This window comes from Lepidochelys olivacea (assembly GCF_965140295.1).
Source record: "Lepidochelys olivacea isolate rLepOli2 genome assembly, chromosome: 5".
NCBI lineage: Eukaryota > Metazoa > Chordata > Testudines > Cheloniidae > Lepidochelys > Lepidochelys olivacea.
Window position 1 is genome coordinate 86,549,483 of NC_140415.1, and position 12,425 is coordinate 86,561,907.

General features: G+C 42.1%; 1 protein-coding gene across 7 annotated transcripts in view; it reads right to left on the reverse strand.

Moving 5' to 3' along the window:
- The window catches only part of SPIN1 (spindlin 1), a 109,927-nt gene extending 97,851 nt beyond the window's left edge, over nt 1–12,076 (reverse strand). For 3 of the 7 annotated variants that reach the window (XM_084629281.1, XM_084629279.1, XM_084629280.1), the window contains exon 1: nt 11,884–12,075. The gene's annotated coding sequence lies outside the window, so the exon portion shown is untranslated. The other 4 variants (XM_084629285.1, XM_084629284.1, XM_084629288.1 and 1 more) reach the window with 3 other exon arrangements.
- Nucleotides 12,077–12,425: the final 349 nt, after the last annotated feature.

Genomic DNA, 12,425 nt, shown 5'->3' on the forward strand with positions numbered 1-12,425 from the left:
TAACTCCTCTCCTCAAGTTTGCGTACTGCTACCATGTTTAATTTCTATGTGTATAGTCAACTCTAAAGCATGTTTGAATGTTTCTGGATCAAAGATGCTATATAAATATAAGCTATTATTAAGGAGTTACAACTCCCTTTTTATAACCTATTAATATCTGGCTGATCAATTTATAGTCCAACTGATAACACATTTATCATTAATGGCTGACAACTAAAATTCTATTTTCATGTTTTAAGAGTTCTACAGCTCATTACAAGCAGCACTGAATGGATTAAGCTAACCACCTAGAAAAGAAGTCATATTGAGTATCAACTCTATAACCCATCCCCCTCTCCCTCCCCCCAAAATCAAGTAAAGTTAACACTACCAACAAGGAAGAAGTCTCCTTCAGTTTTTAGAGACTAACCAAAGTGATCTTGTTTAGTATTATCAGTAGTGAAAGGGCAGACATTTTTTATTATGCAATTCAATACATAACTGAACTAAAGAGATTCCAAAGATTGTCCAAAGGCAAAGGGGAAGTTATCAGTACTACCTGCAGTCTTGAGCCTGTAAAAACTTACATATGTGCTTAACTACTACGTAAGTTTTTACAGGATCAGTCCCATGAGAAGAAAAAAAATGAATAAAATGAACATGGAAAGGAACTCTTCCACTCACTTTAACTGCATCTTTGCAGAGACCAGAGGAACAAACCATCTCCAGGTGAACTTAACTCATGCATTTTTGCTAGTCTCTAACAGTCATAACTCACTATTTGATTAATCTTAACTACCTTAGATAAACGTAGATTTTTACATAAAAACAACCCCCATTGTGAAAATGTTTTACTTGACATATCTGAATAAAAAGTTTCTAGAATATGAAATACCATGGTTATAAATAGCATGTTCATTGTGTAATCTATGTTTCTGCCAAATTTAGAGAATAGCACAATATTCCTCTCATTGTAATCATAACACTGAACACTGTTCCTCTGAACCCCAATGCTGCAAAGACTTACACATGTAAGTAACTTTAAGCTTGCAAGTAGCCACAACAACTTAGCATGTACTTAAATTTTTGCAGGCTCAAGGGACAGAAAATGAAATCTTGAACTGAAAGATTGTGTTGGTATTTTCAGAATCTGTAACAAGCATACATCTAGCTTCAGTTAACAAAAATTAGTTTACTGGATAAACTTGGAATGTGAATGGAATACAGTTTTTGAATAAAAATTTAATGAATTGTAGATGGAGAACAGAAAGAAATGAAAATTCTTAACTATTAACCAGTATTACAGTCCATAAACAGTAAGAAAATTCAAATTAAAACTATTTACTAATTAAACTCTGAATGCTCCATAAAAGCGTTTATTCTCAGGAAAATGAGAAGCAGCGATAGTGTATGGTTACTTATTTATTGTGCCTCAAGTTATCACATTTGCTCAGTTTACAAGTAAACAGTTTTCCCCAAGGGTTTGAAAAAAAAAAAAGTCAATATGTCCAGGATGAGTAAATATTCTGACCAGGAAAGTAAAGCTGGAGAACCAATTGCTCCTTCTTGGAAGGAATGTAGGGAAGCAAGGAACAGATAGGCCCAAGTGTTGCTATTTTTTGTTGAGGACTTTGGGGGGCAGGGCAGCAATAACTTCAAAGCTAGATGGTGGAGGATATACATGCACTCAGGAAGACAGTGGTAGCAAAACCGTCCAACAAAGATGGTAGGTCAGGAGCGTGGGGCAAAACTGTTTAGAAATATTTTGTGGGAAATGATTTATTGAACTGTGAGAAGAAGGAAAGAAATGATTTATTTAGAGAGTGAAAATATTCCCATGTAAGTTTAATATTGAAGTATATGCATGGCTTTGGGTGGGCATGGCATCACTAATACACATCAGGGAATTCCTTCAAGGTTTTTGGGGGCAAGAGCAACAGAACACAAACTCCACCTGTGATCAGAGGCCCAATGCTGTATTAAACTCTGACTCTGGATGGAGGTGTAAGGCCAGAAGAGACTAAGGATATGTCTACACTACCCACATCGCGTAGCGTAGACACGCTTTATTGAATGGCTCCTGGCAATAAAGCGCTGTCTATACTGGCACTTTTCAAGACTAAAACTTTTGTCCTTCAGAAGGGTATTTTTTCACACCCCTGAACGACAAAAGTTTTAGCACTGAAAGTGGTAGTGTAGACACAGCCTGTTAGATCACTAGTCTGATCTCCTGGATATCACAGGCTACCAACCACTCAACAACCCTTTGCCCCACTAAACCCAATGACTGAAGTTGAACCGAAGCACTACAGAAAACTGTTATGTGCCATAAGAAAATATGTGGGATCAAGGCGCAAACACGCCTGAGGCCCCTGCAATGGCAAGGAAATGATATACATAGATAATCCTGGCAAATAAGCTGCATTCACACGCTGCAGAGGAAGGCGAAAACCCCTCAAAGTCACTACCAAGCCTGACCTGGGGAAAAATTCCTTCCCAACCCCACATACAGCAATCAGTTAGACCCTGAGTGCATGAGCAAGAGCCAGCCAACCTGAGAGAATGCACACAGAAAAAGTGCAGTTTTTCAAAAAGCAAGATACCAACTTTCATGGACTACATTAAGTCTTCATGAAACGTAATTACATTTAATAGCCTTTTCCAACAAAACAATACTTTATAAGACGCTAGACTTGGACACTTTTTAGCATGCTGGAACTTTCAACTTGGTAATCTTTCAAAAAAAAAAAAAAAGACAGTTTGTGAATAAATTGTCTACAGAAACAGCTCTTCAAGGACAAGCAGAGTAACCAAAAGCCTGCCTGCAGTGAAATAAATTAAACCTTTAAGAAGTGGACTTGAAAAGGAAAAGAATAAAGTCAAGGATTCAACAATTGGAGGGGGTTCTCCATTCTAAGAGTGTTGTTTTCTCTGGAATTTTTTTCTGGGCAAGGTCAGAATAAGAAGGAGAAATGTGCATTCCTTTTCCCCTTAAAGCTTGTAGTTTTTCTTCCTTCCTGCTTCTGCATGACTAAGGCTATGTCTTCACTACAAAAAAAAAAAAAAAAAAAAAAAAAGCCAACCATGTAAAAAGGCACCTATCTCAAATCCTAGAGGAGACAAAAGGCACGGAGAGTTTTTACATCATTGTAGGGAGCTGAGGTCAGTTTTGTACTCCCCAGCTGGAATTGACCTCAGCTAGGTCAAAACTATCTGTGCCTTGTCTCCTCTAAGATTTTATATCAAGATAACTATCTTGATGTTAAAAAGACCAAATACCCTTTTTGTTGTTGTTCATCACCTTCGGGCACTTGAAACAAAACATGTCCTACAAACTACTAGATCACAGAGTACTGGGGGAGGAGGGAAAAGGACTCAGAAGAGGGAGAACTGGACAGTCTTTCAAGAAAATTGTACTTTAAAAAACAAATAAAAAGAGTGGTTCCCTTTTCCCCTAAGCTTGTGAGTTTTCCCTTCTCCCTCTTTTCTTAGGAGTTCTGCAGGCTCAGCCTGAGTGTACACAAGAGCAGGCCACTGCTCCACCAGTCCCATGTACCCATTGCTACCTTGGTGAAGTCAATTCCTTAATTATCTATAATTAAGATTAAGATCTATAGGTACAATAGTGCCTACAAGCCCCAAATTGAAATGGTTCATATCTGTCTCACAGGCATCTCTCTATACATTACAAAGCGGGGTGGGGGGGAAGAAGAGAAGTGTGGTTGAAAAAAAATGCAGAAATTCAAGTTTTGTGAAGACTGTCACTTTAAGGCTGTATTTCAATCAATTAGAAATCTAGTTACTTAAAAAAATTCAGAAGTTGTCTCAGGTATTATGTTCCCCTTCAAGCACCCCTGCCAATTTCTGTGTGCTTAAAAAAAAGTGTGCTTCTCTGTGTTGTTTGTGCAAGTCTGATACAGCAGCAACACAGGAAACAGTGAAACTGACTGTCCATAAAACAGTGTCAAATGGAAAATTAACCAAAAATATAGGTAAGTATGTTCCCATCTTTGTTACAGTAGGTTCTACGTAATCATAAAGGGGTAACCATTCAGAAAGTATGTTTTTTGTTTTGTTTTTAAAGCTGTGATCTTCCATTTAATCATCTGTAGTAGTAAAGTTATTTTGGAGCAAATTCTGTACTTTTTATATGTAGGCAAGTCAATGCCAGACATAACTGAGGGACAATTTTAACCCTGGAACTGAAGTTAACAATTCTGTTTACCCATGAGCTAGAATAGAATCCAGCTCACCCTTCTGTTTATGTATTGGCTCTGCAATGCCAACAATCATAAAATATTTTTAGTCACCAATGGCCTGATTTTCAAAGATGCTGAACACCTGACGTTCACATGGACTTCCAATAGTCATGAGCACTGGCAAATCCTGTTGAAGTCAGGCCATAGAGCAAGCATATGCATCCCAAATTACAAAACAGAGAACTTTCTATTAAGTAGGTGTCATTCTTACATTTTCACTTTTCAGAGTTGAACTGGATTTAGTATTATTTGGGACATGAAGTAAAAGGGAAAAAAGGAGTTCACACCTCTTGCCACTATGTACTACCACTTGTCAGGATGTATATTCAATAGCCTGGTCTACTCTGCCATTTTTCTTTAGATTTATCACACAGGAAATGCAATGATCAACTTGGCCACCAATGATTTTTACTACCAAGTTACTTAGGTCTGCTCTAAGCTTGGTTAGACAACACGGTGGTCATGCAACAGAAGATGTTAAGAAAGTGATCAATAATATTACGTCTTACATTAATAAACCTCTCTAACCATAGGGTTTTGAGAAGAAAGGTGTGAATTCATTTCTAAAAGGCTATCAAAACTCATTTAGCATCAGATACCTCTCTCTGCCCTTTGATTGTGTTTCTGAGGATGGAAAGAAAGACTGAAATGATATAGTAAGAGTTATTTTTACATTTTTGTAGGATTCAAAGTTGAGAGAAATTGTCTGAAACAGTATAAAGGAGACAGACAGCTAGCTACATCTGTTTCAGAAGAAAGAATCCAAGGTATGGTGAAAAAGCAAAAATGTGGGATTACAGAAAAAACAAGAAGGCAGCTATGTTAGTCCAGGAAAGCTTCATATATAGTTCAGCAAAAAGAAAAGGAGTACTAGTGGCACCTTAGAGACTAACAAATTTATTTGAGCATAAGCTTTCGTGAGCTACAGCTCACTTCATCGGATGCATTCAGTGGAAAATACAGTGGGGAGATTTATATACATAGAGAACATGAAACAATGGATGTTACCCTACACACTGTAACAAGAGTGATCACTTAAGGTGAAAAGAAAAGGAGTACTTGTGGCACCTTAGAGACTAACCCATTTATCTGAGCATGAGCTTTCGTGAGCTACAGCTCACTTCATCGGATGCATCTGATGAAGTGAGCTGTAGCTCACGAAAGCTCATGCTCAGATAAATGGGTTAGTCTCTAAGGTGCCACAAGTACTCCTTTTCTTTTTGCAAATACAGACTAACACGGCTGTTACTCTGAAACCTGTCACTTAAGGTGAGCTATTACCAGCAGGTATTTCCAAGCTCTATCTAAATGGGAACCAACGAGATCAATGGTCACTAAATGGGTACCATCCCTGCCACTACTTCTGAGGAGCGGAACTATAGGTACAGAAAATAACTCTGGCCTGCTGAGGTAACCATGGTTTGTACTTTGGACTGACACCTAAGGCCAACTCTGTGTGGTAAAGATCATATGAGTCTATGCAGAGAGAAGTGAAGGCGAGATCGGACATGAGGAGAACTTGAAGAGATCAGGAAAGGTCAGAGATGCAGATAACCCAGTAACTGTAACAGCACATTCTTCCCAGATTTAAGTGTAATGATGTCACAAGTCACTATCATGAAATCACTCAATGAACAGAAAAGGCCATTTTATAAAAAACAAAAATTAAATATGCCAACATCATTCTCTGCCTCTCTGATATGGGGGGGAAGAGGGGTGCAAATCCAATCCTTTCTCCAATGAGATTACAATCTAAGTGCCTCAGCCTGCACACATTTGCTGTTGAACGCAGTGCTGCATTGAAGTTGAGGCAATAAGTACTACACTTGTTGGTAAACACTTGCACGATCAGGCCCTAAACTGTACACATCATTCAGCAATGATGGATAATACAGAAGCATTACAGAATAGTTTAATAAAGTTTTATTAAAGTTATTTTAACTCTGTCAGTGGTTCTTCACCTTAGCTTCTTGAATAGTAAGCTGTAAATTCTATTTATCTCTAAAAAATTTCCCACAATGTAACAGTTAGTTGAAAAATACATAATTGAAAACACTGAGAAGTCTTGTTTTGCCACCTTCCTTCACAAACCCAAAAAACTTCATCTACAACTCTATAATGTCTCAAGCATGCTTCGGGAAATAAATACCGTAGCAGAGCACTGTTGCTCTTAATAGTTCACTTACAACTCCCAACGTCTTTTCCAAATTTACTCATATTGATGTAAAATGATTCCACAGACATCAATAACCATCTTGCTAAGATCTGCAGACACTGGGACCTCATGTCTAAGAATAATTCTAAAACAGGGATCAGCAACCTTTGGCATGCGGCCCACCAGGGTAAGTGGCCAGGCCAGTTTGTTTACCTGCTGTGCCCGCAGGTTCGACCGATCGCAGCTCCCACTGGCTGCGGTTCGCCGCTCCAGGACAACGGGGGCTGCGGAAAGCAGTGCGGGCTGAGGGATGTGCTGGCCGCCACTTCCTGCAGCCCCCATTGGCCTGGAGCAGCGAACCATGGCCAGTGGGAGCTGTGATCAGCTGAACCTGCAGATGTGGCAGGTAAACAAACCAGCCCAGCCCACCAGTGGGCTTACCCTGGCTGGCCGTGCGCCAAAGGTTGCCGATCCCTGTTCTAAAATGTAAGCTTTTGCCACCATCCATTCCTGTGATTAATGCACTGTGGCAGTTGGCTGTACCACTACACTTAAATAAATAAATAGTTAAAAGATAGATGAGGGAAATATGTATGATCTCACTTAGTATGGAATTACACCAATTTCAGACCATACACTACAGAAGAGGAATATAGAAAGAGTCTCCAGTCAGGAAAACACTTTCAGCACTTGTCAATTTCACTTTTAGAAGAGTCAATTACATTCTTAAATTCAGAGTTACACTGGCTTAAAGGACTTCGCTTCCTGTTTTGGTTTAATACATAACATTCATCCATATGGTAAAAGCAGTCCTAGGTACTGCTAGTAATTCAAGTAAATGCCTTGGTTGAAATTTTCAAAGTAGTCTAGTGGTTTTAGACACATCTTGTATTAAACTTTAATGGCATATCTGACAAATCCCTCCGCTGCTTTAAAAAAAATCTCATTCTTCGCTGTATGTTGAGGGTGGAGTAGGATACATTTAGTCATAAAATGAATTCCGATTCTTCATGTTTTTGTTATGCAATATGTTGATGTTTAACTCAAAGAAACCTACCTAAAGAATGTGCAGAAACTACTAGCTACTAACAGAATAATAAGAAACAGGACTGCCACGGAGCCATAACCAGAGATCTTTTAAATCATACATAAAAGCAAGTTGAATGATTAACATTTTTCTTCTAAGTACAAGCTACATGTCTATGCCAACTACTTAAAAGAAAGAGAAGATGAGAAAGTAAGTCAACTTAACCTGACTTTTACAGAAGATTTCTTTCACATCCAATATAGTAGCTGGTTTAAAACCATACAAAGTGACACAATGAAAATAATATAAGAACAAAGAATAAGAATAAAGATGAATCCTTTCCATACGGTATGAAAAAAATTGAGCCGATCATAGCCATTTTGATCTGAAAGTTTACTTCCTCTCAGGTATTCTAAAGCACCAACACATTTTTACAAGGTCAGTTAGATGCAAAATAAGCCTCCATGTTAGTCATTTTTCAGATAACATCCTTTGGACACATTGACATTAGGATATTTTGGCTATGGTCTAAAATTGTTACATACAATTCCTGCCCATACTAACAAGCAGAGTCAGTTTGATCTCCCTAATAAGTTTGTGAGTAAAACCAAAAGCACAACTTTAATGGCAAAGATAAACTGTTCTGTCTTGTTCTTTAAAATCTTAATCCTATTTGGCAAAACAAGTTCAAATTTAATGAAGTTATCTATAATGCATTAAAATATTCTAAAACAAGTTTGACAGACATTGCATCGGCAAGATTTTTATAAATCTCAACATGGCAAGAAGGGTTTGGCAGCTATTACTGGGGAGAAGGTACCAAATAAGATGAATGATGGAAGGGTACTATTCACACACCCACATGAACAGCTAAACCAGAAGAGCTGTAGGAGTTCAAGTGTACACGAACTAAAACAGCCGATTACCTTCAGAATTCATTTAATCATTTGTGAAGCTCTGTGCTAAAATGAAGAATCTCACTCTATTACGGTTTCCTGTTTGTACCAAGATCCACTGATAAAAATGTTAATAGAGAGTAAATCAGTTTATAAGTTTCCCCACTTTTCATCTCCTCCTGCTAGCCTATCTGTAACAATAGGTGTTTTACATGTTCTTTCCCTTTCAGTCTTGTTTTACAATATTGTTATATTATGAGTAATTTATATTAAATCTTGATGCACGTTGTTCTGTTCTATGCTTTTCAGTAAACACCATACTTTGCATTTTAGGCACAATAACCTTGACAGCTTCTTGAATTTTATATTTCATTGTCTCCCAACCCCCAATATGCAAGAAGTGGTCCTCCAATTGCACCCACCTGCTCTATTTGTACTTGAAAAAGATGAAAATTGAGAGGATTCTCTGGGCAAACCCCTAGGTCAGACCAATTCCCTATGCAACACTACTGAGAAAAATCAATGACTTCCATTCTGGGCTAGGACTCACCTGTACACTAAAAAATTCATGTTGTCAAGTGTACAGGGTATGCAAAAAGACTTGTAGGATACCTACAACAGTACCAAGCAACCGTGAACTAAATTTATACAACTGCAAGAAAAGTTAGTTTCTAGCTTTATAGAGTAAGATCCAGTTCCAACATAAATTATATGGGTAAACATTTTGACTTCATATTACATTGAAACAGTTGCAATGTAAGTCCATCATTCAAGTTAGTTTTACTTCTGCAATGAGATTGCAGCTGCATATCAACAGGACGAAGGAGGAGAGGGGACCTGAACACACACAGGACACGTGCAGGCTTTTAATATAAAAATACAAAAATTAATAGCAGTTTTGAAGTGTGGTTGATATATAATGCACAGCCATCTTCTGAGTATTTACCTGTTACTACTAGAACATTTTAATGGTTCCACAGATATTACTATAAAGAAGCTTGTGAGGTTAAAGGAATAACTTAATTTTGCAGTACTGCCATTGTATGAAGTATAGAGGACAGAGATACCTATTCCAAAATGATCTTCTAATTTGGACCTCACCTCTACTCAACTGACATTTTGTAACAGAGATGCAAATGGTAGAATATTTATACAGCCAGTATGACACATCATACCTAATTCCAAAACAAGAAATATAATTCCACTAAACTATCGCTTAAAACCTATACAAATGCAAATATACCAGTCTGTTTCTCTTCCAGAAACTACCAGAAGCTTCCAAAGCAAAGCAGGCCATCAAAAACTACAAAATCTAAAATGTTACCTTGGAGCACAACTCAGATATTTATTAATGGAAGTTAGGCCTATCAGTAAGTTACTGCAATGATTCCACACAAATCTGCAGTGTATGTTACCCAAGTAGTGAAATAATTTTAGTTTCACCTACGTTAACTTCATTTTAGACAATACACCAGCAGCATTATACTGTAAATTTAAGCTTTGGAAATGAAATGTTTACCACTAAAGTCACAAAACATGTAGCAAGAGGCCTAGAAAACACTAAAAAGTGACTATTAAAAGGCTTTTGCATCTTCATTTTCCTAGGTTCAAAATAACCTAGGAAAAAAATTCAGCTCTACTCCCAGTCACTTTAGAATGGGGAAAATATGCACAAGAAATTGCCTTCAAACAGTATTACTTTAGCATCTAGTTTAGAAATTCATCATCATTTATACACTGATTTGAGGACGTTCTTCTGGAAGCCAGAAGGGGGTGCTGTGAATAACTGAGGCCTCAGGGTGTGGGACTGAATGTTAGCCAGTGCTAGGACTCCATCCAGAGTCCAAGAGCAAGTAGGAAGGAAACATGCTTTCTTGTTGCAGTTCAACACAGCACACTGAAAGTTCACAATTCTTTTCAGATTTTTGGCATACCCAGCATCATGTTTCTTTTATAAAGGAAACATCCTTCAGCCATGATGTGGTCATCACAAGGGCAAATAGGTTTGTACAACACACCTGGCATTGCAAAAGAGAATTCAGCAATCCTCCTTTCCAGTTCTGGATCCTATGGTATGAAAGCTCCTCAAGATATTGATACTGTATTAGAGAAGATACAACCAAAAATTCCAAGAGCCTACAGTATGATTTTTATCCACCCAACACCCATTCTGACCTAAGTGATCCAGTTCTTCTTTCAAGTGACTGTATTGGTTGATACCTTTATAATGAGCCACATTCTTTAAAAAAAAAAAAAAAGAAAAGAAACTGCTCTAGAGCATTCTGCAAGTGCAATACAGAGTATTTCATCTCTGCCAACATTTTGGTGCATCAGTTTCCCCCCCACCCCCACCCTAAAGAGAAAAAGACACGCACATTCCAATCAAGCCTCTCTCAGCAGGGCTCACCCCATTCACCTCCCTCCCCCTCCGCCCCAGACCTTGCCAGGCTCCCTCTGATTTTAGGTTTCATTTTGTTGTAAACAGCAAAGCGAAAGGAGAAAGCTTCCAAAGCAAGGATCCTTACCCTTGAAATCCCGCCATGCGCGCAAGGAGGGTGAATTGCTTTTCCTCCCTTTTTTTTTTTTTTTGGGAGGGGGGGGAAAGAGAGGAAATGGGGAAGGAGATTAGGGATGGGGGGAGAGACAGAAAAGCACGTACGACTGAAACATTAAGAAACGGAGAGAGACAGAGGAGGAGAGCCTGGTGGAAGAGCAGGGCGAGCGTCAGCCATGTTGTGTGTGTGTTGGTCCAGTATTTACAAACCTGCAGCTGCAGCAGCGCTTGGAGTCTGGGAGAGAGGGGAAGGAAGGGAGGGAGGGGGAAGGGCGAGGGGGCGGGAGGGAGAGAGGTACCGAGAGAGGGAGGAGGGGAGCGCGGCGGCGGCGGCAGCAGCAGCAGACAAAGGAAGCCAGCAGCGCCCGAGCCAGGCGCGCTCACACACACGCGCACACGGAGTGTCTCAGATAGCGGCAGCGCCGTGTGTCGCTCCGGTGCTGGGGGCCGGGCGCAGTCCCACCGCCACAGCAGCGCCCCCACCCCCCGCGTGCCCTATAGTGGGGCACCAGCCCCCGTGCGGCGCACCCCCTCGCCCGGCCCCACGGGAGGGTGGCGGGGAGAGACACACACGCGCTCTGCAGCGCAACTGGGAGCGGGGCTTGACTCTGGGGCTTTGCCAGCGAGGGGGACCCCTCCCCCCGCGCGGGGCCCCCCGCTAGCAGTCTGGTAGCGGGGGAGGAAGGTGCAGCCCCGGGGGGGGGTGACGGTATTGGGGGGGCGGCAGCCAAAGGACCCCTCTCCCGGATCCCGAGGTCACACCGGGGCCTTCCCCCGCACACCCCAGGACAGAGCTGGGCCCCGAGGCTGAGGCGCAGCAGCCACGGCGGGGAGGGGGCCCTGAGGCGGGGCCAGCTACGAGTGAATAACTCAGGGCAGCCCCGGGGGAGGGGGAGGCTGGGAGCGGCGGCTCCGGCTCCCCCCACAGCGACTCCCTCCGGCTCGGCCTGGTACTGGGCCAGGCCAAGGGCGGCGCGACAGGCTCCCCCTCTCCCCTCGTCTCTCGCTCTCACCTGCTGGCCGGGCGGGGCCCGGGGGTGCCAGGCGGGCGGCCTGGGGGTGCCAGAGCTGCAGCTGCCGGAGCCCCCCTGCCTCGCCAGGCCGCTCAGCTCCGCCGCGGGGACAGCTGCGCCCCTTCTCTCGTGTGCCCCCCTCCTCTGCCGCCGCTGCCTGCTGCTCTCCCCTGCCACATTTGGAGCCGCCGCTCCCCGCCTAGGCTTTGCTGCCAGGCTAGAGGCCTCCTCACCTTCCTGCCAAATACTGAGCCACCCGCATCCAGCCGTTCAAAATACAGCCCCGCCCTCCTCCACTTCCCCAGCGCGCAGGCGCACTCAGCCTGCCTAACTGCGACAGGAGGACAGAAAGCTCCCCTCCCCGTCTCTCCGGGCCCGCTTGCTGCCTGTGCTGGGCAGCAGTGCGCCTGCGCGGATTGAGCGGGTCTCCTCCCGCGGTGGCTGTGGTCCGCGCTCCCTCGAGGCGCGGGCCCCTCTGCCCGCTCGAGACGGGACGGTGGGGCCGGGCTAGCGCCACGGCCCCCCAAGACGTACCTACTGCT